Genomic DNA, 25,808 nt, shown 5'->3' on the forward strand with positions numbered 1-25,808 from the left:
GAGGGCTGGCTGAAGTTAGAAAAATGGTTCTCCAATTTCCTCTCGCTTTGGCTCTCAAACGAAACAGCAGAGTGGACTTCAGCTTGCAATAAGTTACCACCCCAATGGAAAGTACAAGAAATAATTTGGAACCCACCTACTAAACGACCTAAAGGAATAAAGAATAATACCTTCCTTGATGCGATCCTACATATTTGGGATCACACCAGAACTAAATTAATACCAGACATTTCGAGGCACTCTCCTATTTCTGTACAAAACATATCAACAGACACTAAAACTCAAATAGCAAAAACACTGAAAACTACTGATATTATCACATTAAAAGATATAGCAACAAAGGACGGTCTCATAAGCAAAATTGAGTTCGAACAAAAATTTCAAAGCACAATTCCATGGTTCTTATATCTGCAATTACAAGCTGTCACCCAACAAATAAACATAAGAAAAGTTATGAATGTGACTCAGACAAGATTTGAGCAATTAATGGATGCTAAAAAATATCAGGCATGATATCAGGCATGATAAAAGGGCATGATTTCAAAATATATGGCCTGCTATTGTCCTCTAACATCCCTAACCATTTTAGTTATCAAACTAAATGGCATAAAGACCTTAATGAAGTACTGACATTAGACAACTGGGAAAAAGTATGGGCATCAAAATTAAATATATCTACAACTATATTAACTAAAATACAAAGATATAAAATTATACACAGGTGGTACTTAACACCCAAAAAAATCTCCTTAATTGAGGGCCAAGCTACACATGACGAATGACACTTGAATGGCAAGTGTATTTCTCCCTGTTCACTTGCCCTCCACTCAATCCACTTGCCGTTCAAGTGTCATTCGTCATGTGTAGCTTGGCCCTTACTCTTCAGCATCTCCCTCTTGTTGGAAGAAATGCAATAATGAGGGAAATTTTGCTCACTGTTGGTGGGAATGCCCCTTGATATCTCAATTTTGGTCAGAAATATTAAATATTATTAAGGAAATAATGTTAGAAGAGACCTTATCAACTCTCTCCTGGTGGCGGCTAGGAGTGCAATAGCAACCAAATGGAAAGACCAATCTCCACCTACTACAGAACTTTGGTTTACAAAAATCTGGAACCATTTGATAATGGAAAAAGTAACTGACAACCTACATCAGACGGAATATCAATCTTCGGGATCAAACTTCTGGGAAAAATGGATCCCATTTTACGAATACATAGAAGCAAGAGATCTGCAGCCTCCCTCTTAACACCACTCATTGTTGATGTATTAAAGTTGAAGCACTGTGTTAATATTTGTAAATGCAATGTATTATATTGGTTTGTTGTTGGATTATTGTTACAATTCTAAAATTGAATTAAAAAAATATTTAAAAAAATAAATAAAAATAAAATAATGTTTAAAAACAAAAAAAAAACAAAAAAAATGGTGAAGGGTAAAATGTTAACCCCTCTCCCATTCTATGACCTCAGTCCAAATATGCCCCTTCTGAAAGGAAAACCACATCTCCCTACTTCACATATAGTTAGTTCAAAATTACCCATTTCTTGAATCATCATCACCTTTAAATATTACAGCTAGAGGTTTGACTGTACATCACCCTGTTCTCTTCATTGTATCACATCCAAGAAAGAGTTCTATTACCGTATTTATTGGAAAGGAAGGGGACCCTAAATATAAAGCAACTCTTTTAAAAATGTTATATACAATTTTAAACAAAATCGAACATTACTCTAGCATATATTCAAATGTAAGATCTCCCCCAGCTTTTTGGTGGCATACCCTTGAAAAAAACTAGCCTTGCATTTGATTAAATACTGTTCACTGCTGATTCATTATATTGACAGTCCAATCTTAATCAGAGTTATGGGCTTAGAAGGGTCTTCTCATTATTCTTCCATTTTCTTTCTTCTTTTGCATTTCTTCCTCTCTTGCTTTTCTCTTTATTCCCATATACCATCTTCATGCTCCTCTTCTAAAAGGCCTAAAATCAGTAGTGGTGTTGCTAAATATTAGCCATCTTAGGTACATGTGCATCCCATATGGGTCTGAAAATAATTGTCCTAATGCTTTAAATTTTAGTCCATTTGAAATTAATTTTGCATCAGTTTACTGGATAAATGGACAGATTACCGTTCCATAAGAAAACCAAAGGCTGAAACAAAATCTGTTTTCTTTTTTAAAATGTGACTAAAATGTGCTTTCCCAGAGCCATTGATTTATTAACACCCCCCTCCAATGAAGACCAGGGTTGCAGAGGCAGGCAATGGCAAACTACCTCTGTTAGTTTCTTATCATGAAAACCCCACCAGGGGTTGGCATAAGTCAACTCTGACTTAAGGGCACTCTCCATCCCCACCACCCCCACTATGTTTTGCAGCTAAGCCAAATATTAGGGGATCTTACCACAGATCATCACATGCCACCTGAACTGACCTTCCATTAGGGCAAAATATGCAGGAAAGAGATGTAGGAGTTTATGGAGCATTTAACAGATAACACAGAGAACAGAACAGCCCCATTCTTAAGGACATAAGAAAAGCCCTGTTGGATCAGACCAGAGGTCATTCTTGTCCCACATCCTGGCCAACTGCTTACTCTGGAGGGCAAACATCAGGGCAATAGAGGCCAAAGCCTTCCCCTGAAGTTGCCTCCTGGCACTGGTATTCAGAGGTTTACTGCCTCTGAATGTCGAGGTTCCCTTTAGTCACCCCTTAGCCACTGATGGACCTATCCTCAATGAATGTGTCTAGTTTCTGTTTAAAGCCATCTATGCCTATGGCTACCACTACATCCTCTGGCAGTTTGCACATTTTAATCATTGAAAACACTCAACAGCACTCATTTGTGGTCCTAAATCTATTGCCCATCAGCTTCATTGGATGCCCCCACTTTTAGTATTTTGGAAGAGACAGAAAGCGTTCTGTCTATCCACTCTCTCTGTCTCTTGCACAATTTTATAAACCTATATCATGTCCCTCTTAGTTATCTTTCTCCTAAATTGAAAAGCCTTTCATTATAATAAAGGTGCTGCAACTCCTTAATCCTCTTGGTCACTCTCTTCTGTGCTTTTTCCTATTTTCCAATGTCCTTTTTGAGATACGGCACATAGTTCTGCACAATATTAGAAATGAGGCTCCATTATAGATATACCAGGGCATTATAATATAAGCAGTTTCTTTTCAGTCCCTTTCCCCTTTCTTAGTAATCCTAGCATGGAGTAATTCCCTTTCTGGGAATACATTAGTTACAAAATCCATTCTCTCATCATTTTTTCTTTGAACATGTAGCTGTTCAGTGATGTTTGTGCAGACAATATGAAGAGCATGAAACCAATGGGAAGTTACTAAGCCTTATTCCATTAGTTTCTAATGAGACTCAAGTTGCAATTGTATGTATTCTTACCCAAGGGGAAGAGCCGTTGTGTAAATTGGGACTTAACTCTGAGTTATCATGCCTAGGATTGCAATGCCTTTCACGATTACACCTTTACTGAACTGAGCTCATAGTGCATCTTAGCATGTGCAGAGTTCCTGGTGGGTACTATTTTTGATTTTTAAACACATATAAAGTAGGAAAATAAAGAGAAACATACAACCCATTCCTCCCCCACTCCCACCCCCGCCCCGACTGCTATCAGGAAGATGAAATTCTGGCTGGAATAGTAAAGTCTGACCAGTTGGCCAGTCTACTGAAAAACAGAAACGGCACCTTTATCCAAATGCCTGCTAAGCTAAGCTAAATATCCAAAGTATTTGTTTCTCATAAATGTTCCTGGCCACTCTGCAGCCCACAGACCACCAGCCAAACAGAGATGCTGTCCCATGAGGGCTGTTTCAAAATATGTGAAGTATAAAGTTTGACTGTGGTTTTTTGTAATAGGAACAAATAGATACTTTGTACGTGGTTGATGCTATACCAGCAAGGCCATTTGACTTGTGACCTACTTTGGACCTCTCTCGCCTAAGACAATAAGCTAGGATGTTGGAAAAACCAACATTTTGAATGTTGCTGCTGTTGCTGATTGTGATTAGACTCAAAATGGAAGTTAGAAACTTGTATCTAAATTTATTTCTTATATTTAAGAAAGTTATATCCTGTCTTTCCTTTAAAATAATAGGCAAGGCCATGTGCAGTAAAACCAGACTGATAACAAACCAATCAAAAAATAAAACAATAAAATAAGACTACTGATAAATTAATAAGATCTAAAATAATAACAACATTCGATTTATATACCACCCTTCAGGACAACTTAATGCCCACTCAGAGCGGTTTTCAAAGTATGCTATTATTATCCCCACAACAAAACACCCTGTAAGGTGGGTGGGGCTGAGAGAGGTCCTAGAAGCTGTGACTGACCCAAGGTCACCCAGCTGGCTTCAAGCAGAGGAGTGGGAACTCAAACCCAGTTCTCCAGATTAGAGTCCCGTGCTCTTAACCACTACACCAAACTGGCTCTCAATAGGTGTTAATATTCAATGTTAAAAGCCTTAGGTAAAGTTCACCTGTTGTCTAAAGCATGGCTGCACGGGCAAGATGAGTATGAGTAAGAAGAGAATTACAGGTCTGGGTTGCCTTTTACATGGTAGCAACTCACCTAACCTGAAGATGGAGGCACACAGAGAGTCTCTCTACACAATACTTTTGACACGTGTTCTTCACATGTTGGGAGACACAATGTTAGCCGCAAAGCATAGTTTTAAATGATAGAGCAGGTGGAGATCGCTCTGGAGGGGACAGATTCTCTCACAGTGATCTGCCGGCTCTGGCATCTCCCCTTCCAGAGCCTTTGCCTGCCGAGGCTCAGTTAATTCAAAGTTTTAAGCAGTGAGGGCAGCAGGGTAAAAGAAGAAGAGGAGACAGTCCAGCACACCAGAGGTGGCAGAGGGCTGTGAGAGAACCCATCCCTTCTGGAGCGATCTCCACTGGCTCTGTCTTTCAAAGCTATGCTTTCCAGCTAACATTGCAGCTCCCAACACTCGACAAACTCATACCCAGGCATCTTGTGTAGAGAGACTATGGTCCAAACTACAAGTGATGAATGACACAGGTTGGACACTTGTCAGCTTCCCTCAAGTTTTGATGGGAAATGTAGGCAGCTTGGTGGAATGTTGGACAAGTGACAATTGAAAAGTCCATTGGACAAAAGTCGGAGAGCCAAGCTGCAAGACCAGGATGCCTACATTTCCCATCAAAACTTGAGGGAAGCTGACAAGTGTCCAACCTGTGTCAGGCGTCACTTGTAGTTTGGCCCTGAGAGGAGCTAAGGGTGCAGGCTGCTTCACATGTGAATAAGCAGTCCCAGAAATGCCCTGGTCCTAGACCACTTATGTCTTTAGCAGTGCAATCCTGTGCAATTATTAATTCCAGTTGATTTAGGATTGCACTATAAAGATCATCATCGAGGGAAGAAGGAAGGAAGATCTGGTTGGCTTGCTAAGAGCAAGCTAGCAGCAGAGGAGTTCTATCTTGACTGAGATTTTTCTCCTCTTGCAGGTTCTTAGCCTGGGCAGCACCAAAGATGCAAGCTGCAGGGTAAGAGTTAAAGGGCTCTTAGTCTGAGGCCTGCAGTTGAAAATTTGGTGGACCAAGACCAGCCTAGAAACATTTGTGTTTTCACTATATGGATTTGTATGGATTTTTAACTTTCGGGTGCTTTGAGACCCTTTGGGGAGAAAAATAGCATAGGAGTGCTCCAATAAATAAATAACATCAATTGAATTTGTGCTTGGAAACAGCTTGGGAGTCTGATGAGTTCTTTCAAAACTGGAGTAGTCATTTATATTTATTTACATATACCTTGTTTTTCTTTCCAGTGGAGACTCGGTGACAGCTTCCCCTTCTTCCATTATATCCTCACAACAATGACCCTGTGAGGTAGTCTGAACTGAGAGACAGTGGTTGCCAAGCTCACCCAACAAGCTCCCATGGCAGAGAAGCCGGGCTTCAGCCCTTGGTCTCCCTAGTTCAACACTCTTCACTGCTACGTAATGCCAGTTCTCATGCTGCACCGTCTCTCTGGAATTGTATGGTGGGTGGTTAGCCTCAGTCAAAAGACTAGCTGCTGTCTTCTGGCCTTGCTGAAGTGAGACGGGCGCCACACATAGTAGAATCCAAAGGGCCATCAGGGGAGCTTCTACAAATCCAGCATGATTTTGAACCTTCTCCTACTACTGGAATGTTGCACCCACTCTACAGCATAAAAAGCCACAATCAAACTGTAAAAACACCACTGCCTATGCAGATATCAGGGGTGTCTGTTTGTCAGTCTGTCATTGACTCTTTAGATCTCAGACATTTTGCTTTTGAGGGTTCTTGATGTTGAAATAAAAATGGGGGGGGGGGTGAAAAATGATATTATAAATCACATTCCTGCAAGTTCGAGTAAAATAATTTGTCTCATTATTTTTAAATTAGAATATTTTCAAACTAAATGTCTCAAATTGACTTGTGCAACCAAACACTACCATGATATCGGGAAACTGTAATTTAGACACCTGCAATGAGAAAGCAGACTTTCAACTGGAAAATATTGCGCAGACTTCAGATATTGTGCAACTAAGAGAGTCAAATTTCTAGCTTTAAGCTGGCCAGAACCAAAGTTGTAGTCAAAACGTCTCCCTTTGCTGGTCAGGGAATAGAGAAATGATAATTATACTGACAAATGGCAGCCTCTGGTTATATTACCACATTGACAAAGATGATCCGTTCACTGGCAAAACCACTGTTCTGTCAGTGCCCCACAGTAGTACAGCTGAACTTTCTGCATTTGACCCTCATCTAGGAGGTCACAGAGCAAAATACAATCTGTTCTGAGGAATGTTAGCAAGATTGTAATCTTCACATTTGCATAACATTACATTTTGTGACATTATGCTGGCTGCTGGTATATTCCACCTTCTTACTAACGTGATCATTAGCAAACATCTTGCTTATTAAGGAGTCCACCTAATGTAGGTTTTTGAATAAACGTGTGATACATAAATACTAACGTCTTGTAGGAGTAAGGATAAAGGATGATTCCAAAGGGACAAAGATAGATCATATAAATTCCATTTAAACTTTAAAACACAAAATGTCGCACACTTGTGGTTTTTTTATAGGAGGAAAAAACCCTGAGACAGCAACCAAGTATTGTTGACTTACAGTCTGGCATGTTGGTCTTAAAGGAAGGACTAAAGGGACAGCAACAAGCAAAGGGAGTGGTAGTAAGAGATATGGCAGGAAGCAGATTGCATTTGAAAAGATGGTAACATATTTTGCCTGTAGTTACTTTTTCTTGAGAGGCACATAGAGAAAGAACATGGATGATTGTGACTGAAAGTGAATAAAACTTGTAGGATGAAACAGTTTATCCACATTTCATTTTGGCTGCAGATGAGTATATATTCCCTACGTGTTGATTTGGATTGGGCTTGATCTTTCCAAAATTTATTTTTATCAAATTTATGGAAATCTTGGAACAACCTGGATTGTTCCCAATCCTGTCTTGCAGATGCTATGAACACACTTTCTTTTAGCTGATTTTACTGCATCCACATTGTGGTTTCCCCTTAGGGCTAGAGGTGGGGGATGGGGGGAGTCACTTTCAAGGTATGGGGTCCTGATCCTGCTTCTTTGTGCACATGTGGAGTATGTGTGCTCCAGAGATGCACTGCCAATTGAAAACTGGAATCTACAGGGTCTTGGCAGGGCCAAAATTGGCCCTAAACATAGCATTTTTGCCCCACTGAGAGCCTGTGGCTTAACCCAGAAGTGTGTCATCATGGCTCCTGGAGTATGCATGCACCATTTTGTTGTCTGCTGTGGTGGCTCCTGGCCTGCCTCTCCATTCCTCCCCACCCCCACCCCCAGCCTGCCAGATGAGCAGGAGCAGAGTGAACAGTGGGGCAACCCTATTCTCCCCACCCTTTTTCCTTCCTTCAAAACTTAAGGTCAAACTACATGATAAAATTTTTAACAAGGTTCCCTAGACACAACTCACTTTCCTCACACAGCAGCTGCAGGAAATGGCATTTTAAAAGTATGAAGGGAACATTTTGGCTCAGGACAATGGCACAGGGGAAGGCAGAAACCCCTCCTCTCCACATGTCATGGCCTTAAGCTGAATTAGCTTCCTGTAGACCTTTAAAATGTCATTCACCATCACCACACCACACCTGTTCCATGGCTGCAGGGAAAACAAATCAGGCCTGACGTGTTAAAAAACATGTCATGTAGTTTGGCCCTTACCTTCTGAAAGCACTGGACAGGAGGTATGGAAGGAAGTGCTGCTGATCTCTGGGCCTTGCTTAGGAGGGTTGCCAGGATCTCCCTCTCTGGCAACCAGTGAGAGACTCACCCGCTGTTAGAGGGGACTTATCATCAACATCATGACATCATCGGTGATGTGCTCATGTCACTGGTGACATGCCAATGTCATTCTTATGCACCCAGAAATTATGTCAGTGTATTGCTGGTGTTGCTCTGGTTCCCCTGCCAAACTCCCTAGTTTTTAAGAACTGTCAGAGCATACCTTGCTACTTGCAGTTTAAACTGGAAGTGGCACCAGGACACTGTAGAAGATTGCCTGCCATGAGTGGGAACCTGGGAATCCTATGGCCGAAACTGGCTGGATCCACACATTGTTGAATGCTATGGCAGTCATGCAACAAGCCTAGGCAAAGGGGGAATATCAGGTTAGTGGGGCATAAAGTGTTTTTAGATTGATTTTAATGTGGTGTTAATGAATTTGATAACTGTGCTAATGTTTACTGTTTATGCATTGATGTTACCCATCTTCTAAGGAGCATGGGAGAAAGATAGAGATATAAATATTTACATAGATAAAATTGATGGACAGGAAAATGCAAGAGACAAATACATCCTCTGATGAATAGATCCAACCTTAGGCATAAAACCTTACTAACAGAAAGTTCCCAGGTCAAAGATTTCTGAGACGGGAAGGCTGCCAAGGCCTTGGGATCCTTATAATGGGTCCAGGAATTCTGGAAAACTGCCATCCTTAGGCATTTTTGTTTGGAAACTTAGTTAATCTGGGTTCTAAGCAAAGGGTAATGATTACCCTATTAGCAAAGATACACATCACAATTACAAGTACTGTAAGGTAAGTTTCAGCAAAAGAAAAAGGAAAGGGGTCATCATGGCAGTTCTGACTTTGGCCAAGATAGTAAAAATACATTATTTCCAAACTGGTTGCAAGAACTGAAAAAAAGTTTAATAAAGGACATTAGCACTTTAAAGGCTAATATTGATTTCAATACAAGCTTTCACTTCTTCAGATATATATGGAAATCAAACTCAGAATTTTATGGGGCAGGTTACAAGAGGGAAAGAGGAGTTACGACAGAGAGTAAATTCCATCATGAATCTATCAGCTGTATATTCACTAAGTGGGGGAAAAGAAGGTAGAAAAATATGCATTCTATCATCAAAGTGTGGACTCTAATTCAGAAGGGCTTGGGTTTCCGTCAGTGGAAGAACATGAGCTGTATCCTTCCTGATACTGAAGCTACAATTAATTTCAAAACAAGCATCAAACTGAATACAAAGATGAAACATTGCTGAAACAAAGCTTAAATGATTCAACCTACCATATTGAATGGCTCACAAAAAGTGGTGAATAGCTTATGCTATTCATGTGTCTTATGTGAAGTCACATCTCTTCCCCAGCTTGGAAATGTGCTCAGTTCACATGTATCTGGAGCTCATTTACCTCAGAGAAGATTCACAAGACTGCACGTGGTAAATTACACAAAGGAAGAATAAATAATGGAGTTTGAATCACCCATGTTTCTTCTGTGTGGTAGACGATGGGCAGACCTATCCTAAATATAGCAACATATATTTTGTAGCTCTTATTTTAACTGTCCTGAGCAGGTTCTTTGAAGAGGTGGCATAGAAATTTTCTAAACAAATAAAGCAGAATAACAGTCCTTGGAAAGCCTATCAATGTATTCTGGCCTAAAATATACCCCCCCATTCCCGTTTTTTTTGGTCATCTGCAAAAATTGAGGTTGAAGGGCCACATAGTAGGCTACAATACATAGTTGATGTGCTATGCTCATGCAGAAACCATGAATTTGAAACACCTTTAGAATAAATTGTATCATTAACACATGAAAAGATAATGGGCATCAATGGAAAAGACTGCATTCTGCAAACTAACATTCACACTGGTCGTGGATTACAAGGACACAAAGCATATTCCAATACAGATATGATCGACTTCCATTTCCTCTGGGATCCTCTAGTCTTGCCCATATTTGGTCTACAAGAAATTGTTGAATGAATAAATGAGACAACTGTGGAAACCTAAGGAGGACTAATGTCCAAATGGATGTATAAGCAAAATAAACTACCAAGGAGAAGTTATGTTCTTTGCTGTGTTCTAAAAATAGAGGTATTGAATAGAGTCAAGTTTTTTACACAGTGTCCTGGCAACCAGAATTATATTGCAGTGAGTAGTAATTCCTAAGAATGCAAGGAGAGTTTGCCAAATGTTCTGAACTGCTTAAATTATAAACATAGCCAGTGAAGAAGATGAAAGAAACCTTTGCATCCTATAAATCTGAGATGCTAACTTCAGCAAACATTTCAGCGGGGTGGGGGACTTTTGAAACATTGTGGAGAAGTTCATACATATAAAGTAATGGGACAGTTGGAACATGGTATCAATCATTCCTGCATTCCACTTCTAATAACCTTAAAATAAATGAAAATCACAGGCTAAGCAGTCATCTGTGATATTTGGCGTAATAGAGATGGTTAAAAATTCTTTCCCACACAGGTTTGATATTTAGTTCCTCAAGATCCTTTTGAAAATTTGAACATTGGTCTCCTACCAAAGTATTTTCTGAAAGCTGACGTCGGCCATGTTTATTTTAGAAAACATCGGCCTACATGTTGCATTACGAGCAATCACCATTCCCCCCACCCTCCCCAAGATACAGTGTATGATCATGCAGAATGCTAGGAGCAGACATGAAGAAGCCTTTAACTTAAATATTCCTGATCCTTTAAGACTTCAAATGGAATTTTTTTTTCAAAATGAATCAAATTATCATTTATCCTGGTGGATTCTCACATACCAAGCCTCAGTGAATGTGAAATTGATTATCTCAGAGTATATGATGTGATGGCCATGAAAGAAAAAGTGTTCTCCCTATTATGCATCAGTGCGTAACGATCTCCTTTATTTCTGCTTTATGAATCCCAGCCTCTAAACAAAATTACAAAACTATGCATTTGGACTAATATTCTTATGAAACTTTCCTACAGCCATAACACAATGTGCTTAATGGACCAAGCATCACAAACATGGGAATAGTATGTAAATGATATTGTTTCACATCTGGCTCCTTGATAAACCAGTTCATTCACATATTTGGGTCACTCAGGGCATAAAGCCCAGATGTGGGACAGACAATGAAGTAGAAGCTGGTACTATGAATTTTAACACATGGTTATTATCAAATGGCTGTGGAAAATATTTGAAAAAAATGAAACATTTATGACAATACTTCTGCATTTCATTATTTTAAATAATGTACTTTCTTCTTGTGTCTTTATCTAGCTGGATTACAGTCAGTTTCTTACAACACGTTTCTGTAGGAGTCATAATTTTAATAAAATGTAATTACCAGTATGTTCAGTGTAAACAGGTTCATGTCAAATGTCTAGAGATTCAGTTCTGATTTGCTAAATGTCTTCAAGGTATTTGTGCCGCCTATCATAGAAACATTTCAAAAGAATGCTGAACTTCTGCCAGCTCTGAGAATCAGAGTACTCCAGGGGCCAAATTTTCAATACTAAATTAAAAATAACAACTAATTAATAATCAGGCACAAATACAGAGCTAGTATCAGCTGCTTTTTATACATGTGTGATTATCTTAATCCAATATTAAAGCTGTTGTGGAAAAAAAAATCCAAACAGAGGATCATACCAAAGAGCAAAAAGACCTTTACAGAAATACCTAACTCAGCTCATACAAGCCTAATTTAAATGTGGAGACAGGTTAACAGAACAGATTGCTGCAGGGAGGACCTCAAGGTCTTTTTTAAAGGACTAGTGTTACATGAGGCGAAGAAATGCCATGCAAACAGATGCAAATGTTGCAAAAAAAACCCATTATCAGAGTCAGCTTGGAAAAGGGCCTGCAGCTGGGTGGATTTTGAAGGCCCTTTTAAAAAACTGTCAGATGAAGGAGGAAGAATGCAAAAAATATATATTTCTCCTGAAATATATTTTATGCCAAGCTAGGATTGCCAACCTCCAGGTGGTGGCTAGAGATCTCTCAGAAACACAACTAATCTCCAGGCCACTGAGATCAACCCCCTGGAGAAAACGGCTGCTTTGGAAAGTGGGCTCTATGGCATTATACCATGCTGAGGTCCCTCCCCTCTCCAAACCCTGGCATATTCAGGCTTCACCCCCACTATCTCCAGGAATTTCACAACCTGGAGCTGGCGACCCTAAAGCATAGAGTGGAAATAATCTAAACAGATAACTTCATATTGTCTTACATTACAGCAAGGAATCCAAACAGATTGTACGCAGGATCCTTCCACTGCAATGATTATGTGATGACGAGACATCTTTAATAGGAGACTATTAATGTCAAAGGATATTATTTGATGCTTCTATATGGGGTTGTCAGGTCCCCTTACCCTCCTGGTGAGAGGGAGGGACCCAGTACTTACATTCCTGGTGTTGTTGTGATGCTCCTCACATGCGTGTGGCCCCGCACCAGTGCGATGACGTCTCTTCTGGGAAGTGATGTTATCGTGCAAGGGTAAGAGTACATGCACACTTTGCAGCAAGCCAATTGTGGCCCAAATCGACCCGCTACAAGTGCTCTCAGGGTGGCGCGATGACATCAGTGACATCATTGCACCAGCTCCAGAAGTGTACCCAGGAGGCCCATTCTCCTCTCTTTCCCCCCTCCAGCCAGTTAAGCAGTTGAGGGGGGGGGGGCAAAAGGTAGGAGCAGGTGATCCCTCATCTCCATTGGGGAATAGGATCCCTAATTGAGAAGCCCACTAGATTTGGAAGCCCTCAGGGGCATCAACCACTACCAAGTAGCATTTTCAGTTTTTTATATATTGTTTGTCTATTGTTTGTTTTCAGTCACTTCCAAAATATTTGAGTATTTTTGCCTTTTTTCACAATTGCTAACATTAAATCCACTTTGCAACAGAAAATGTTTATCCAAATAAACATTTATTGCTCTCCCTGTTCCAGATGTTCCATCTAGCTTCTTTAAATATACTGCCTTGGTACGTTATACATAACCTTTTAAATGGAAAACCCTGTCGTTATGTAAATAGAATCACTGGCTGGTCATTGTAATGTTAGAAATATTACCCATCTTGTTTCTCGTTGTCTAATAGCTTCAAATATGTTAAGATTTTGTGCATCGATTTAGGAAGTGATCTGTCAGTATTTATTTATTCACAATCAAATTCCAGTTTTACAAAAAAATTGAAAATGAGATTGATGTTTATTATCATGGATTAAATTTAGTAATATATTTCCACAATTTATGTTTACTAAGCTCTAGTAAACTATAAGAATTGATAGAACTTCCAAAAAAATAACTTTCAAAGAAAATTTCATCCATGTTTATAGTATCACCTAGAAAAGATCTCTCTTGACCTTCAATGGTTCTGAAGTTAGAAACAATTTTCTTCTTAAAGAAAAAGTACTGTTTTCACACACGTATTATGAAACTTTGCATTTGTAGTAATATATTTAATTATTTGGAAATTTATATTCCTCAATAGCCTGTGCTCAAGGTGTCTTACATAATCAAAAGTATTACAAATATGGCAAAGATAAAACATAAAAATAAATCATAGTTACATTGTCATCATGAACACTTCCAGTTCCCATAGATAAAATGTTAACAATATAATCAATCTAAAGGGGCTCTACAAAATAGTACTTTTATTTATTTTATTTATGCAATGCATTTCTTCCCAACGAGGACCCAAAGTGTCAGATCCTACAGAATTCTTCTGATGATACTTATGAATGGGGGTTGCTCAGATGTTAAAATAGGACAAGCTGATTTGCTGGAGGAGTTAATCAGATCCTCAGCTGTACTACAGGGGAATATGGGGCATTTGTAATATGATTCTTGAGGAAAAACAGAGCAGGCAATGAATAAACCTCTACCTGTCAATTCTCTGATGGAAGATTCTACTCTTTCCTCTAAGCACCAGGACTCAAACATCAAATTGGAAGTGTTGTGCCAAAAAGCCTTTATGGCAGGAATTGGACAGCAACCTCCTCAATTGTAAATGGTTCACACAAGGAGTTCCATATTCAGTCAAAGACATAGGGGCATACAGCCATACAGCCTTTGTCTTGTCTTTGTCTAGCCCAGCATGGTCAGTCTAGTTGACCTCTGGAGACTCAGGGGAATGAACCTCAGATGTGGGCAGAGACTGACTCATTCCTCAAGATGGAAAATGGGGGGATGTTCAACAGAGTATAAATTAACACTAGCTAACACTTCTATGTTTGTGTTCACTAGCCAACGTTGCTATACTTTCCTTTTCTTTAAGTTCCTTCCTAATGATCTGTGCTTCCCATTTTAGCAGATGTTTAATGAAATAATTCTCTTTTAGACACTGAAGCAACTAATCTTTGGTTGAGAAAGACCCCTTTAGATAAATGACTCCAGCCCACTTGTATCCATAAATAGTTCAAGCCAAGCAAGACAAGGAACATCAGATCTGTTTCTAGTTGAGAAGGAAATGCCAAAGCAAGGGAAGGGGAGAGTGAGCAAACAGAAAAGGTGATGGTTGTTGTGGGTTTTCAGTGTCTCACTGTGACACTGAGAGATCTCTGTCTTTTGGTGCTACACCTCTGAAGATGCCAGCCACAGCTGCTGGCGAAACGTCAGGAACTACAATGCCAAGACCACGGCAATACAGCCTGGAAAACCCACAACAACCATCGTTCTCCGGCCGTGAAAGCCTTCGACAATACTGGAAAGGTGAACTTGACATTCTCTCTGTCTCTCTCTCTCTCAAACACACACACACACACACACACACACACACACAGAGCCAAGATGGTTCAGAGTCCATCTCTTCAAACATTATATTGGGAAAATTCCAGTAACTGGAACTTTTCTGGTGGTTGTGGCAACTATGGGGTTCTGATTCCATATCTGGACAGAAGGAGCCCAAACTGGATAAAGTTTGCCCCATGAATCCCATCTCCTCAGTGACTTACTGCACTTGCCATGCCAGTGGTGGCAGGTGAAAAGAAGTGAGCTGAGTGTAAGGGGAGAAAACCAACTTCACTTTCTCCGGCAGACTGTTTCATAGACTGGTGCCACAACTGAAAAGGCACAGACCTTTACCAAAGGGCAACGAACCTGATGAATGGAGGGCACCACTTAAATGTCTGCTGAAAGGATTTAAGCTGGTATATAGGTTCTGTGAAGCAGCAGACTTGCAAGTCCTATTTCTTGGATTCCAGGATCCTGGAATAACCCTGCAGCTGTCCAGGATCTCCTGCTTGTCAATGCCACTTCTTTCCATTACTCCTGGGGTGGTGGTGGTACCAACTTCCCTCTGGGTAGTAACTGCTGCTGCCAATAAATCTGGAAGAACATGTCTTTCAAATAGATTTGTACATCTAGTAGTCTTTCAGTGCAATCCTAAACAGAGTTACTCCAGTCTAAGCCCATTGATTTCAATGGGCTTAAACTGGAGTAACTTTGTTTAGGATTGCACTGTTAATCTCCAATGCTGTTTAAAGCTTAGCCTAGTTGCCATGTCTTCCTTTTCTCTCACGTTAGCTGGTGCAGGGATGATCTAGTATACTTTTTTCACTTTCAAGCTATTGCACTCAAGGAACGGCAAGCTCAACCACTGTACCCTTTCCTGCTATTTGGAAAGAGGAAACAATTAGGTATGGTGTGTTTATAGAGATATGGCTTTGAGCACTCAAAATATAAGCAAGCTTAATGAATAAAACTTTTTAAAAAGTATACATGGTCTTTTCAAGCATTGGGCTGAACAAGGCTGAATTAACCCTAAATCTACACTTATCTTAATGATATTGTTGCTAGGATATGCTAATAACTATTGAAGTTGCAACTTTTAAAAGTCCTTCATTACCTTACTTCTCAGAGTTGAGATTTCTTTCCATTGTCCCATGATACATAGTCAAGATGGCTTCCCTTTATAAAGCTTTATTGCTTCGTTGCTTGTGTACATCTGAGGAAGATGACCCAAGAGAAGAGACCAAGGTGAATAGCCATGTTAGTCTGTCTGTAGCAGTAGAAAAGAGCAAGAATCTAGTAGCACCTATAAGACGAACGAAATTTGTGGTAGGGTATGAGCTTTCATGAGTCATACCCTACCACAAATTTTGTTAGTTTTATAGGTGCTACTTGACTCTTGCTCTTTTCTACTCCAAGAGAAGAGAGGTTCTTCTTGTGTCCTGAGAATTTATGATCTTCCCTTTGGAGTCCATCCCTCTGTATGAGTCAGTCCTGATAAATACAACCTAGCCTTTTGGCTTTCCCAGTCAGTGGGACCTGACATTATAACAAGATATTAGACAGCAAACCTTGTAAATACATACTTTACTAAGTGCAAAGATACACACCACTTCCAATCTAATTGGTTAAAGGCTGCTCAAAGCCACCTGCTGAGAATTGGTCCTTCCCCCCAAATGCTTCTATCTTGTGGAATAGAGCATGCAAAAAAATTAATTAAGCAGAGAACTGAAGATATAGAATGTCAAACTGACCATTGCAGCTTACAAAATACAAAGGTTTGGGTAAACCTTTGGGTAAACCCCAAATACTCTGCAGAACCGGCAAATTATTTAACATCTCTGGTAGTAAATGGGTTTAGAAGAGCCTTCTCTTTGGCAAAGTGTTCTGCCCTCCCTTCCACTGTAATTGAAGGCAAGTATAAGAATATTCCTTTTACTGAAAGGTTTTATACTTGTCAGCTAAGGGAGGTTGAAATCATGGAACATATGTTTTTATATGCCATACTATAAGGTGGCACGTAATGAGTTTATTACCCTGCTGTTATTAAAAAACCTGAGTCTTTCAGAAAAAGCTAGACTTGGATTTCTTGTATCCAATAGAGATGCCAAGATTACTTAACAAGAAGTCAGTTTCTGTATGGCAATCTTCAGGCTAAGGAAATTTTATGGTATTTAGATTGTAATTTAATTGTTAAACTGTTTTATATTCTTATTAATTATCTTATTTAAATGTGGTTTTTAATTATGGATTTCTTATGAATGTCTGGCCTAAGGAACGTAACAATAAAAACAAACATAAAACAAATGATCATTCATGTATTTTTTGTGGACTAGCAAGATTAAATTATGATAACAGCTAGAATGAAAGTCAAGTTTATGTATTCTGTATGCTGTGTCAAAGGTCTACTACACTCAGATGTTGCAAAGTTATAAACAAGAACACATTCAAATTAGAATTCAAACTTTAGACTTGAAGTGTTCTAATAGGTGAACATGCCTGCTCAAACTGAGTTCCTGATTGCACCCTGATATTAAATTGACCTAAGAATCTATATAATAAATTAGAATATTGGGTCTAGACACTGAAGCAATTTGAAGGTCATAAACTGTGTAAGGAATATTGATGAACACCTAATATTTGTTAAAATAATTTAAATAGTTACAATTGTGGGAATAGTCCCTAGTGACTTTAATATGACCCAGCTCAATTGTGCTCAAAAAGTAAACAGGAAGAAGTAAATCTATCATGACCCTGGTAAGGAGAGGAGAGACTACACAGAAGCAATAATCAAACTGAGGTTAAGCAGAATGCCAACATAAATTGCTTCAATTGTTTGGGGGCTTAATACTAAGCAGTGTCTTTGAGAGACTTTGACTGTCTTCCAACATTAATCCACAGGAAGATGCAGACTGAAGAAAATAAAATTAGAGCTATAAACACAGTATTTGATTAAGCTGCCAGGATTTTTAAAAAAGATAAATGTCTCATAAAACTACTCATGAAAGAAGAAAAATTATGCACATCAAAATCTTTGCTGATAGTTCTCAACATATCATAGCTCAGTTTTGCATGCCAAACCATTTAGTGGTATTCTGGAATGCAAAATATAGCACAAGTTGAAGAAAAGCATTCAGCATGCAAATAGACTTTATCAGCTGGATATTTTACTGTTTGGCAACAAAAAAGGACATTTAGTAATTTCTTTGGACATGTAAAATCCTTTTGCATCAGTAACAATGTAAACATTTTGCTGCATCTTTCCTGAACCGATGGGTGTTAGGCACAACCTCACAAGGTCATGTCCTTCAGAGCAAATGGTAAGTGTGCACAAGAAGCGTATGGTATCTTTGTAACAGCTCTTGCCTAAACTGAGGGTCAAAAGAAACATAGTTTACAATAGCATATAACTTTGCCCCATACTGTTTTTAGAAAACAAAAACCAGGCAACAAGCACTGCGGTCTTCAGTGGAAGACTGGCTGTGTCGAATGGAGAGAAGGTGCCTAGCAGTTTCTCTTCAAATTGTTTTCCTGATCGAAATCCTCATCCTAAACTGCATTTTCTCCCTTTGGAGGAGAAATTAGAAAACCCAGAAAATAAGTAGAGAAGCTTCATGGAGCTTTTGAGCTGGAAGTCTTCTTCCGAGACCTGGAGGGCCAGGATGGTGATTCACTGGAGAAGAGGCTTTAGAAATAAAATACGCTGTACTGCATCACCTTCCCCACCCTCTGGCACACTCACGTCTTATATGTGCAAACCAAACTAATTTCATTGTATTTCTGAGTTATCAACAGCTGCTATTTCTTTGCACCTGTGCGTGGAAGGTGGGATGCTTAGAGTGAGAGAGGATCAGCTAAAGAGCCACTTTTCTGGGTGGCAAACTGACCTGCACCTCCTCACCATTCCATCCTTTCCAATGAAGCCCTGGACAGCTGTGGTATGGTAATGTACTACTCCCACCTCTAGTAATTAGGGAGTTATTACTCCTGAAATTTTGGGGAGTTACTACTCTGGAGGAAGCCTTCCTCCAACTCCCCTTGGGTTTTTGTTGTTGTAGTTTTAAGGGACAAAGCAACTAGGATAGACATGCAAAGCCTTGGCAGAGTTTTAAAAGCTTTTATTTTAAAAATTGCTCTCAAAACTGTCCTATGCTTGTTCACTCTAACCTAAAGGAACTAAGAACAGAACACCACTGGTTCTCACCTATAGTTCCCAGCTCAAACCCATCCAAAGTATCATCAGTGATCTACAACCCATCCTGGAAAATGATGCCTCTCTCTTAGAAGCCCTGGGTGGAAGACCTCTCCTTGCCTACAGACAGCCCCCCAACCTGAAACGACTTCTCACTTACAATCATGAATCGGCTAGCAGAGTCACCAGCACAGGTACCAGGCCTTGCAACAGACCCAGATGCCAGCTCTGCCCTTATATCTATCCAGGAAATACAATTACAGGACCCAATGGCGTCAACTACACTGTCTCTGGCTCTTACAACTGCTCATCCTCCAATGTGATATATGCCCTCATGTGCCAACAATGTCCATCTGCTCTGTACATTGGACAAACCAGCCAACCTCTGCACAAAAGAATAAATGGACACAAATCTGACATTAAAAATGGCAACATCCAGAAACCAGTGGGAGAACACTTCAATCTACCAGGACATTCCATCAAGGACTTAAAGGTCACTGTAGTTCAACAGAAACCTTTCAAAACCAAAATCCAATGGGAAGCTGCTGAATTGGAATTCATATGTAAATTTGACTCAGGCAAGCTGGGATTGAATAGGGACTATGAATGGTTATCCCATTATCAGAAGTAACTGACTTCCTTAACAGAAGCAAACTGATCTCCATATCAGAAGCTACTGTTTGCATCTACTCCGCCCTCCCCTCTCCACCTATATATCTGACCAGTTTCTTGCCTTCCATGTATCTGACGAAGAGAATTGTGATTCTCGAAAGCTTATGCTACAATGAAGTTGGTTAGTCTTAAAGGTGCTACTGGACTCTTTTTGATTTTGCTACTACAGACTAACACGGCTAACTCCTCTGCATTACATAGAGGAAGAACTGTGGGGAAGTTTTTAAAAAGTAAAAGATAAAAAAGACAAGATATTTTTCGATGTTTGTGTTTAGTCATTATAAGAATCCAAAGTCTTTCTACAGGAATATAGAGGGCTATTTTTCAGGCAGTAACTTGCATGGTGTGCAGCATGTAATAGTGACACAAAGGATTTTACCATTCTCTTTTTGGATTGTGTATGGAGAAATATTAAAATTGTCACCACTTTGGTGGAAAGTTGCAGAGAATTTACTTCATGTAGTGGTACATAAAAGCTATGGCAAGTTATTGGTTGGCACAAAGTCACTTGTTTTATTTTTGCTGTAGTTTTTAATTTTTATTATTAAATTCATACCCAACTAAGTGAAAACAGACATTTCCCTAACTAAAAACACTTAAAGGATTATTCCAATATACAATGTTTGTGACATTTTATTACAACATCTGTTTCCATTTGATCTTGTATTAATCCAGCTACTTTAACCATTTCAGGCAGCTACTAAATTTTTCTCCTTAGTTCGTAACACACTCATGCCCATTATATTTCCAAAGCTTTACAACAACAATCTTTGCCAACCCCTAAAACACTTTAAATAAAACCATCACAGTAATGTTCTTCTGATTATTTAAAGCTTAAAAGTATCAAGAGTATGATGGTTTTAACTTAATTGTAGTAATTAGAAAAATAATGCCCATTTCCAGAACTCATTGATAAAGGGACACGACATATGTCCTAATGAACCCTGGAGGCTATTTGTACAAAACCTTTCTACTGGCAAGATTTTATCCATAATGACATACTGTGGTTTGCCATTATGCCAACAAGTTTGTACTTATACTTTTACTTTTGTTCCAAACCATCATTTTGCACATACTTTCAGATGCCAGACTGGGGCAGTGCAGGCCACGTTCCCAGGGCAAGGAAGGCTCAGGCAAGGGTCTGGTTCCAGCAATGTAGTCATAGTCCAGTCCTAGGTCAAAAGCACAGAGTCCAATAGCTGGCAGTAGCCTGGTCCAAGGGGCAGTCCAAAATGCAAGGTCAGGAGGAGTTCCAAGAGTCACCCATAGGCAAGTTCTAGGACTAGGCAAGGGCAGAGTCAGGGCCAGTCCATGGAGTCACAGGAAACAAGGCATGCTCCAATGCAAGCATAAGAATGGTTGTGACTTGTTGCTTCCATACCTCATGGTCTTCCTTGGCTGAGTTTTATAGGTAGGTACTGGAGGGCTGAGCTTGCAGTCAGCTTCTTGGGAGTTATGCTGTGGCTACTCCTCATCGCTATCTGCAAGCAGCTAGTGTCGGGCCAGGAGGCGTGCACTTTGCTGTCTCTCCTGTAGGCTTGTCCTCATCCTCCATCTGTGGCACTCCAAAGGTGTGGGCAATGCTGGAGGGCTGGGAACGATCAACTGGGTTTCACCTGTTGTTGCTTCCGGTGGCTGTGCCTCAGCTGCTGGCTGTGAGTACTGACAAGCCTGCAGCTCATCAGCCTGTTTGCTGGTTCCTAGTTCAGTAGTAGTATGGTGTAACAAATAAGGCAAACCCAGTAATTAAACTGTAACAATAGAAAGGGGACAACCCCAACTGGGTCAAAAGCTTTTTTTTTTTCTTTTTCAAAGCAACAAATGCTCACTCTTTATTCAATGTATTTCATAAATAACAATTTAAAGACATGACTCCAGATAACTGAAGCAAGGTAAGTGATTAAAGTCCATTCTTTTTTCAAAGCAACAAATGCTCACTCTTTATACAATATAGTAATTGGTTCAGGGCTGGCTACCCAGGTCTCTTCTTCTCCCAAGGAGCCCTCAATGCTGCTGTGTCATGACTGGCCCATGACACATACTACAGTTTGCTCTTTTTCCTCCAAACCAAAAGAGGACCAGAACATGTTTAGAATCCTGGTTTAGAAAGAATAGAACCACCTGGTACTGAATTTTCAAGCCCAGATAAAGGAAAGAAGGGATGGATCAAGGTAAGAACATGTGAAACCCAAGGAATCTGTAGGCTTGTTCTCCCTAAGCAAAAAAGAGAGCTTCTCCGGGGGCAATCAACGAATACAAGATACAAAAAAGCCCTTTGGAGTATAATGACTACAATAGTGTAACATAATCTCATATATTTAAAGTGCAGGAGTGCTCAATGGAAATCAATCAAACACACAATTAATCACTATATACACACTGAAGTATTGCGGTGGTAGGAGAAAGTCAAAGTTCGTTCTTGCAAAGCATGTGTCCAAAGGCAAGAAACAAGATTGATATCATTATCAAATGACCACATAAAAAGCTCAGTCTTGCAGAGCTTTCTAGAGATTAAAAGGTGCAGGTTATCTCATAGCAGCAGCAGATAGGGTGTTCTAAAGCATCAGGGCTGCTACAGATAATACCATAGACCAGGCCACTGCATATTCTACATGAGATGGAACAGCCAGGAGATACTGACAAGAAGATTGAAATTACCTCACCTATTCACACTAGAAGACACAAAGGATCAACCTTAAGTAACTCCCATGTTACTTCCATGAAAGTGTCATAAATACAGGGATATTTTAGGTAAGAAATGAGTGAGAGTATCACATGGTTTTTAGTTTACCTCAGCTGTTCCCCAAATAGGCAGTCTCTTGATTAGATGGGGGAAATAAGCTTAAAGGAGACAGCAAGAGGGGGTAACTGAGATTCTCCCCTAGTGTTTACAGGGATCATTCCCTTAAGAGAACTCTCAAAATAAACCAACCAGAAGTTCAACCAGAAAGGTTTTTATAAAAAGAGAAATAAAAGGGGAAACATACAATCACACACAGAACACATAGGAGGCTATGAGGAAATCGAGGAGAGGGGAGAAAGCAATTTCAGGGGAGATAGAGGTCTGCGGAGGCAGCACATGTGCATGAATGCACACGCACATGCACACACACACACTGGTGGCTAGGGACTCCATATATAGGGGAAAATGCTCTCTAGGGCAAGCTGATGGTTTTGCCCCAAAACAATAACTTGATGGGTGTTCTGGAGGTGGATAATGGGTATAAATGGTGCTTGATGACCCTGAATACCAGACCGGAAAAGTTACCAGGTTTGGTTAACAGTGTTGGGTGTGGCTTAATTAGGGTAAATGGGTGAGGGGAAGTGAGGCCGGGCATCGGTGAAATTAGTCAAGAGTGTCTTGGGAGACCCATTATCCTAAATTATGCATCTATCCAGGGCATGGAGGGAGTCATTAGTCAGTCAGCTGCTCTGACTCCCTTCTAAAATATTTTCCCAGGCTCTTACCTGGCTGGCATCCATTTTGTTTCATTTCTGGCCAGGCAGTGTATTTGAGGAATGGTGTTTATGGTTTTATATTTATAAACTAACCCCTCAGTGGGAGGAGGGGTCTGACTGCTAACACAGCATGCAAGTAACTTCTGATATGGAATAATAAATGGCATATGAGAAGAACAGAAGGACACACACACAACACACGCTTAAACCATCATGTCCACTTACCCTTCCTGGGTTGACGAACATTCCACATGAGTCCCTGGGAAAACGTAGCCTAAAAATTTCTTTAGTGATTTTAGTGACACAAAGCAATTCCCACCATTTTCAAAAATATTGTAACTAATTCAAAAAGTCTCAACATGCTGCTTTTTTCTTTTGCTTTTGAAGGTATTAATTATGGCTCTTTTGATGTCAATGAATATCTTTCAAATTCCCCCAAGGCATTTGTTAGATTTTTTTAAAAAAATTCCCATAACAGACTAAATTATGAATACGAGTGCCTACCTGTTGCGCTTGATATATGTTATCTTCCATAAATAGTAAATTTGCAATCAAGGAGAGAGACTTTCTTTAAAAAATGTTTAAAGTCATGCCAGTTATTTAAAATCACGTACATTGTGCTTCCATAATAAAGCAATTATGCTCATATGTAACATTATTATTTAAACTAGAATCTTTATTAACAATCAGGGGGCCCTCGCGGTATCCTATTTGCTTACCACTCCCTGCCTCCTTCCCCCCCCCCACATTGTTTTTTCACTCTTTCCACACGGTCTCCACTCCTCCACTTCTCCTCCTTTTGCTTTCTGCTCCCACGGAAAAATGGATTTCCCTTGCTCTTGGAATAATGTTGCTTATGGTTGTTTCAGCATTCCAAAATGGAGCCTGATATCTTGCCATGAAATCATATGGCATCAAAGGATTTTTTTTTGTTACATCAATGTTAACTTTTTAATGAGCTAGATTTTGGATCAGTAGCACCTTAGACCAACCACATGTCCAGGTATGAGCTTTCAAGAGTGAAGGCTGACTAACAAAGGTAACTCTGACTCTTGAAAGGTCATACCCTGGAAATCTAGTTGGTCTTTAAGATACTACTGAACCCAAATCTTGTTCTCCTGCTACACACCAACATGATGACTCACCTGAAACTAACCTTTTAATGTGTTTTCTTCTCCTCTCATGTTGTTATTAAACTTCAGATTAAATCTGAGGATTCGCTTGGGTTTGAAGCAACCTGTATCTGAAAGCCATACTACATGAGAAGAATTACACATGTACACCACATGAAAGCACTTACACATGTTTCCCTGTTGCTTTCCTGTTCACTTGCACACTGTGGCCACACTGCGCTTGATCTGCACTCGATCCATGCTCAGACTGGCATGTGTTTCTTCCCCATTCCTCCCAGATGAGAGATGGTATCCCATGATGCACTTTCTCTTCATGCATACTCAAACCTTCCTCTGCAGCTTTTATGAGAGGGAGACTTGTTTACTCAATTGGATGTAGGTAAAGGTAAAGGTAGTCCCATGTGCAATCACTGAGTCATTACTGACCCATGGGGGGGACATCGCATCATGACGTTTTCTTGGCAGACTTTTGTTACGGGGTGGTTTGCCATTGCCTTCCCCAGTCATCTACACTTTACCCCCAGGAAACTGGGAACTCATTTTACTGACCTCGGAAGAATGGAAGGCTGAGTCAACCTTGAGCCGGCTACCTGAACCTGACTTTCACCAGGATCGAACTCAGGTAGTGAGCAGAGCTTGAGCTGCAGTACTGCTGCTTACCACTCTGTGCTATGGGGCTCTTGGATGTATCATGGGGGAAACCCTGCTGAGGTTCCTGGGGGGGGGGACTAAAAATGGGGGTTCCACACCACTGCTGAGATCTTGCAGCTCGACCCGCCAGGAGGTGGGTGCAAAGGGAGGTGAGCAATCCCCACTTCAGGAGCCATGGCAGCATTTCTTGCTGTCAGCCAGAATCAACTCTTTTCTGCCTGTTTGTCCCCAGCCACTTCCCATCTCTATTATTCCCTATGGGGAAAACTATGGCGGCTATCCAGAGGGGTGGGGTGGCATTTTGAAAAATAAATCTACAAAATTTTTCAGGGGACCTACTGCTAACTGTCCTCTAAAGACCACCCTCCCAACTTTCAGGGAGATTGGACCTTGGGGAGCCATTTAATGGCCCCCCCAAACAAGGTACTCCCAGCATCCCAATTTTTTCCTATTGTGGAGAGAAACTGACAGCAACTGCAGAAGCCCATAGATCATGCCTGCCCTAGGATCCAATCTCTCTGAAACTTGGGGGGGGGGTCTTTAGAGGACAGTTAGGAGTAGGTCCCCTGCAAATTCTGTGGATTTTTCTTGTAAAATGTCACCCCAGCCCTCTAGATAACTCCCCTAGTTTTCCCCATAGGGAATAATGGAGATTGGAGATGGCCGGGGGCA

Source organism: Eublepharis macularius, chromosome 9, assembly GCF_028583425.1.
Source record: "Eublepharis macularius isolate TG4126 chromosome 9, MPM_Emac_v1.0, whole genome shotgun sequence".
Taxonomy (NCBI): domain Eukaryota; kingdom Metazoa; phylum Chordata; class Lepidosauria; order Squamata; family Eublepharidae; genus Eublepharis; species Eublepharis macularius.